The following is a 7,596-nucleotide window of genomic DNA, read 5'->3' as shown; positions in this document are numbered from 1 at the left end:
GGTTCAGAGTGAACCCTCCTGTCAGTCATCCAATCTCTTTGTGTCCTTGGGTGGAGGCAGGCTTGCTATCATACACACATAGAGAAGTTCAACCTCAAAATGTAAGGTAACGTCGAGAAAATAATCCCGATCACCCCCGAAATCTGATCACTTGTTCTTTATTTTGTTTATGACAAATTCTGAAAGTTTCATCAAAATCACACCAGTAAATATGAAGTTATTTGAGAAACTGATTCGTAGTCAAATTAAGTCCTTTCTGCATTCTGGTTTTGACTCTCATCGGTTTGCCTCTGGGGGAAGAAATCCACAAAAGATGCCGAGGCCAAGGCCCTTCACGCTGCATTGAACCCGTCTGGAGCAGCAGGGGAGTTACGTCCCCATGCTCTTTGGGGACTATAGCTCGGCATTTAGCGCCATCATTCGTTGAAAACTGGTGGACAAACTCCAGGACTTGGTGCTTCCGCACATCACTTGCATGTGGACAAGCATCTTTCTCCAAGGTCACAGCTGGAGGGTCAGAGGGGTTGAGGTACATCTGCTGCCCAGAGCCTTAGCACAGGCTCCCCACAGGACTGTGTGATGAGTCGTGTGCTCTATAGCCTCTACACCCATGACTGGACCCCGTCTCACTGCACCATGGTGAAGTTTACCGATGACAACCACAGTGGTGCGGCTCATCTCTGGGGCTTTGAGTCACACTATCGGGACAAGGTTTAACAGCTCTGGGCTTGGTGTAGTTAGTGTAGTAGCTGACCGTTGCAATGGACGTCGAGTGGATCGAGCATAATATTGTGAGAGTCCAGTCCATAGTGGATCTAACATAATAGTGAGAATCCATTCCATAGTGGATCTAACATAATAGTGAGAGTCCAGTCTATAGCGGATCTAACATAATAGTGAGAGTCCAGTCTATAGCTGATCTAACATAATAGTGAGAGTCCAGTCCATAGTGGATCTAGCATAATATTGTGAGAGTCCAGTCCATAGTGGATCTAACATAATAGTGAGAGAGTCCAGTCCATAGCTGATCTAACATAATAGTGAGAGTCCAGTCCATAGTGGATCCAACATAATAGTGTGAGAGTCCAGTCCATAGTGGATCTAACATAATAGTGAGAGTCCAGTCTATAGCGGATCTAACATAATAGTGAGAGTCCAGTCTATAGCGGATCTAACAAAATAGTGAGAGTCCAGTCTATAGCGGATCTAACAAAATAGTGAGAGTCCAGTCCATAGTGGATCTAGCATAATATTGTGAGAGTCCAGTCTATAGCGGATCTAACATAATAGTGAGAGTCCAGTCTATAGCGGATCTAACAAAATAGTGAGAGTCCAGTCTATAGCGGATCTAACAAAATAGTGAGAGTCCAGTCCATAGTGGATCTAGCATAATATTGTGAGAGTCCAGTCCATAGTGGATCTAACATAATAGTGAGAGAGTCCAGTCCATAGCTGATCTAACATAATAGTGAGAGTCCAGTCCATAGTGGATCCAACATAATAGTGTGAGAGTCCAGTCCATAGTGGATCTAGCATAATATTGTGAGAGTCCAGTTCATAGTGGATCTAACATAATAGTGAGAGTCCAGTCCATAGTGGATCTAACATAATAGTGAGAGTCCAGTCCATAGTGAATCTCACATAATAGTGTGAGAGTCCAGTCCATAGTGGATCTAACATAATAGTGAGAGTCCAGTCCATAGTGGATCTAACATAATAGTGTGAGAGTCCAGTCCATAGTGGATCTAACATAATAGTGTGAGAGTCCAGTCCATAGTGGATCTAGCATAATATTGTGAGAGTCCAGTCCATAGTGGATCTAACATAATAGTGGGAGAGTCCAGTCCATAGTGGATCTAGCATAATATTGTGGGAGTCCAGTCCATAGTGGATCTAACATAATAGTGTGAGAGTCCAGCCCATAGTGGATCTAACATATTAGTATGACAGTCCAGTCCATAGTCGGTCTAACATAATAGTGTGAGAGTCCAGTCCATAGTGGATCTAACATAATAGTGGGAGAGTCCAGTCTATAGTGGATCTAACATAATAGTGAGAGTCCAGTCCATAGTGGGGCCAGCAGGAGATCATCTTGAGTGGAGAAAGGTCAGCAGTGCAGAGACGTCCCCAACTGATGCACAGATTAGTGGTCCACCCTGGGTCCCGACTTTGGACAGCTCATTTGTGCCCCCCCCCCCCCTCTCCATGAAGGAGTGGGGGGCCGAGCAGAAAAGAAACAGCAGATCAACTGGTCTAAAAGGGGGTCTATTCAAAGGCTAGAGTATACAAATGAGTTTTAAGATGGGACTTAAATGCTTCTACTGTTGAATCTATTGTTGAATATTCTTTTTTTGCTGCACTGCACTTGGACTGTAAGACACTTATGTACATGCCAAATGTTGCATGACAATAAACAACCATCCAGTTATCTTGTGCTTCCGTATTCCGTACTTTTAACTGGTACACTGCTGCATTATTTTCTTCTTTTTGAGAAAAAAAAGAAAAAGACAAAACACAATGACTTTGCAGATACACTCTGACACCGATCTGGTTTTCACAGCCCTACTGCCAGTGTGCACTTTTGTGCGGTCAAGAGATAAAATACCAGAAATTGCTGTTTCACTGTTTTTTTTTTATCTTTGCCTGGTCTTTTTGTCCAGAACTCCATTGGCAGAGATGTCCACATAAATGTGCTGCTCGCACAAACTAGTTTATTCAACCAGAGGAAAACAAAGACATTTTATCCTTTATGTAACCTAGTATGTGTATTACTTATCTTGTGAGGAATAGGGAGAGGTTCCGACACTTGGAAAAAGAAGAAGCTATTAGTGCCTCATTTTCTGGACTAAATTATTGTAGACTGAGCTCCCTGCAACAAGAGCTTGAATATTAATATCATACAAGTAATATTTTGTGGGTAATCATCATTCATCATCATTTCTTTTTATTCCTTTCATGAAAATGCATACATACAAGCCATGTACAGTTGACACTTTCATTGTTTTTTGTTTCTTTCTAAAAGAGCAGATGGAAGAATAATATTCTTATATTTACATACTTGCCAACCCTCCCGGATTTTCCGGGAGACTCCCGAAATTCAGCGCCTCTCCCGAAAACCTCCCGGGACAAATTTTCTCCCGAAAATCTCCCGAAATTCAGGCGGAAATGGAGGCCACGCCCCCTCCAGCTCCATGCTTATTTTTTTAATTTTTTTAAATGCATTCCTCAGTTATCAATTTCATTTATATAATTTAAGTATTTGGATTATTATTTTGTTCAACTTGAATATGACTAAATTCTATAAAATGTAAAATACGCATTGTTTTTCTTGATTTTGTTTTTTTTACACAAAAATGTGACTGTTTTTCATTTCAGAACCAGAATCAGAATAGTTTTAATTGCCATTGTTTGAGAACGAGTTCACAAACTAGGATTTTTTTTCTTGGTGCAATTGTGCAACATAAAACAACACAGAATAGGAATTGTCATGTCTGTGTAATCATGTTTTGTTTTAGTCATGTTTTGTTTAGTTATTGGACTCTTTAGTTTCTGGCTTTTCACTCCCTTGTCTTGTTTCCATGATTACCCATTAGTTTCACCTGTTCCACGTTTGGACTCATTGTGCACTCTTGTTTGTCACCATAGCAACCCATTAGTTTTCACCTGTCACGTCACGCACCTGTTTCACGTTTTGAGTCACGCACCTGTTTTCGTTAATCATGTCTGTAGTATTTAAGTTCATTGTTTTCAGTTTGTCTGTCTGGTGACATCCCACATTTTTGCTCTGCACATTCCTGACACGTTTTTCATGTCCATCGTTGATGCTGCTCCTTTTGTCCATGCCAAGTAAGTTTTGTTTATTAATACCACAGTTAGTGTTTTTGTTTAATCGTTCATAGTATCTGCCTTTGTGCAAGTATTTGTTTTTATAGCCAAGTTGTGTCTCCGCCACTGTGCGCGCTTTTCGTTTGTACTTTTTTTTGTAGTTATAGTGTTTAAATAAATCATGTATTCACCTTCACGCCACATCTGGTCCAAATATTTTGCACCTCGGGAGAACAAACTACGCCACAGTCCTAGTCTTGACAGGAATACAGTTTATTAACCGTTAAAGCTCCATTTTTAAAGTACCAATTTGGTATTAGCATTAGGTAACAAGTAAACAATACACATCCCAAGTGAGGATGTTCCTCAACAATACAGTTATATCTGTACTTATGGATGTTTTGAGATATGAACTGTTAGTTGGCCTAGTGCATGCCACACTGAACCCTGTAAGAGCCAACTAAGACATCTAGTCTTACCTGCTAGCATTAGTGTGTAGCTAGAGATTGACATAACTTTGTTTTTCCAACCAAGCTATTCATTGAAATTAAGAAATAAACAATCCAAAACATTTTGTAGTAAAATGAGTAGAAAACGCCAGCTAAGATCGTTAGATTAATATCTAAACAGCAGACTATTATTAGTAAACAATATATGAAAGGAATGGAGAAACAAATCGGACCTAAAATTGAGCCTTGGGGAACCCCACACCTTATTTCATGGGTTGCTGAGGAACATGCATCCATACTTGCATAAAAACATCTATCTGTGAGATAAGAGCTGAACCAGTTAAAAAAAACGTACCAGAGAGGCTGACCAGGTGTCCAAGTCTATTTATTAAATTGGGATGGTCTACTGTATCAAAAGCAGCGCTTGGATGAAGCAGAACCAACACTGTGAGATTTTTATTATCTAAATCCCACTTGATGTCGTGTAAAATATTAAAAAAGGGCTGTCTCAGTACTGTGGTTCATCATAAAACCAGACTGGCGTGTTTCTAAAATGTTATTGTATTAAAAATGTCATTGACTTGGGTTAAAGAAAAAAATTTTTCATAAAAACTTAAATCATTAGTTCAGTATTACATTACCTCATAAAAATACTGTAGTTGTTTATAGAACAGTCTATTGTGTTGTTTTTCATACAATATTCATTATCGAAATGTTTTTTTGTTTTTTAAAAAGGCACGTTACATTTTAAAATTGTTCTGTTTGCAGGTGCCAAGACATTTAATTTCAATGTTCGACGTTGATTTGAGATACGAGTGTTTTGAGTTAAAAGGGTCATATTATGATTTTTACATTTATATTGCCTCCTTGTGGTCTACATGACATGTGATGGTGGTTCTTCCATGAAAATGTAGCATAGATTTGGTTTTACAGACCATTTTTAAGCCACTTTTTGGCTCCCTTTGAAGTGGTACGATACGCTGGCTAAGGTTAAACCACTACCGAGTCTGTGTCTCGCTAATGCTAGAGCCTGGATGTATACATGCGTATATTGACAATAAAAAGCTTGTTAACAACTCCACTGCACTGTTGCTTCGAACCCTTGTTGTAAACATCAGCAGCTCAAGGCTAAACAATAAGCTATGCCACGAGCAACATTGCTAACATAAAAACGGAATATATTATTTACTCGTCCATTGCCAAGCATAGTTGGCACTGATCCAATTAAAATATGTTTTTAGGAAAATCATTCTTTACTTTGAAATAGGAAGGTAAAGATGTTCTCTTAAATTGGAAGGCTAAGATAGCTTCACAACAAATCAAAATTCAACAAAGCTGATGTATTATTCACACATTTGGAAACTACTGTTATATTGTCTCCTCCATTGCCATGAATAGTAGGCTTCGATCCTGCCATTATGAGTATTTTTTGCAAAATCCGTCTTTACGTGAAGGTTTATGAGATGTGAAGCAGGATTCTTCATAGTGGTTTGCTTTGCACACACTTGGAGCGACTTATTCAAAGCTGAAAGCTGATCGCCGCGAACCATAAATAGTAAAAGTAACGTACGTTTTACTTCAGACGAGGCTGAACGTTTGTGTAGTGACTTTTGTTGGTTAACACAAAAGGCGACAGAGCAGTTCCGTTCATTGGGTTTTTATCATGGACATGTGAATTGAAAATGGCTGACTCGTGCAAATATGTTTGGGTAAATTTCTACCAAATATGGATAATACACTGACGTCACATTTGGGAAAAACCGCATACTTGGGGATAATTTCAAACTGCACAGTTGCTTCGAACCCTTGTTGTAAACAATAGCGGCACAAGGCTAAACAATAGGCTATGCTACAAACAACATTGCCAACGTAAAAACGGAATTAATAATTCACTCGTCCATTGCCAAACATAGTAAGCACTGATCCAATTAGTATACGTTTTTAGGAAAATCATTCTTTATTTTCAAATAAGAAGGTAAAGCTGTTCTCTTAAATTGGAAGGCTAAGGTAGTTTCACAACAACTCGAGAAGCAACAAAGCTGACGTATTATTCACACATTTGGAAACTACTGTTATATTGTCCCCTCCATTACCATAAATAGTAGGCTTTGAGCCTGCCATTATGAGTATTGTTTTGCAAAATCCGTCTTTACGTGAAGGTTTATGACATGTGAAGCAGGATTCTTCGTAGTGGTTTGCTTTGCACACACTTGGAGCGACTTCTTCACAGCTGAAAGCTGATCGCCGCAAACCATAAATAGTAAAAGTAACGTACGTTTTACTTCAGACGAGGCTGAACGTTTGTGTAGTGACTTTTGTTGGTTAACACAAAAGGCAACGGAGCAGTTCCGTTCATTGGGTTTTTATCATGGACATGTTGTGAATTGAAAATGGCTGACTCGTGCAAATATGTTTGGGTAAATTTCTACCATATATGGATATTACACTGATGTCACATTTGGGAAAAACGGCATAATTGGGGATAATTTCAAACTGCACAGTTGCTTCGAACCCTTGTTGTAAACAATAGTGATGCAAGGTTAAACAATAGGCTATGCTACGAGCAACATTGCCAACGGAAAAACGGAATTTATAATTTACTCGTCCATTGCCAAAAATAGTAAGCACTGATCCAATTAATATAAGTTTTTAGGAAAATCATTCTTTATTTTCAAATAAGAAGGTAAAGCTGTTCTCTTAAATTGGAAGGCTAAGGTAGTTTCACAACAACTCGAGAAGCAACAAAGCTGACGTATTATTCACACATTTGGAAACTACTGTTATATTGTCCCCTCCATTACCATAAATAGTAGGCTTTGAGCCTGCCATTATGAGTATTGTTTTGCAAAATCCGTCTTTACGTGAAGGTTTATGACATGTGAAGCAGGATTCTTCGTAGTGGTTTGCTTTGCACACACTTGGAGCGACTTCTTCACAGCTGAAAGCTGATCGCCGCAAACCATAAATAGTAAAAGTAACGTACGTTTTACTTCAGACGAGGCTGAACGTTTGTGTAGTGACTTTTGTTGGTTAACACAAAAGGCAACGGAGCAGTTCCGTTCATTGGGTTTTTATCATGGACATGTTGTGAATTGAAAATGGCTGACTCGTGCAAATATGTTTGGGTAAATTTCTACCATATATGGATATTACACTGATGTCACATTTGGGAAAAACGGCATAATTGGGGATAATTTCAAACTGCACAGTTGCTTTGAACCCTTGTTGTAAACAATAGTGATGCAAGGTTAAACAATAGGCTATGCTACGAGCAACATTGCCAACGGAAAAACGGATTTTATAATTTACTCGTCCATTGCCA

Source organism: Nerophis lumbriciformis, linkage group LG30 (assembly GCF_033978685.3).
Source record: "Nerophis lumbriciformis linkage group LG30, RoL_Nlum_v2.1, whole genome shotgun sequence".
Taxonomy (NCBI): domain Eukaryota; kingdom Metazoa; phylum Chordata; class Actinopteri; order Syngnathiformes; family Syngnathidae; genus Nerophis; species Nerophis lumbriciformis.
The sequence above is the reverse complement of the archived record's forward strand: the minus strand, read 5'-3'. Positions refer to the sequence as shown.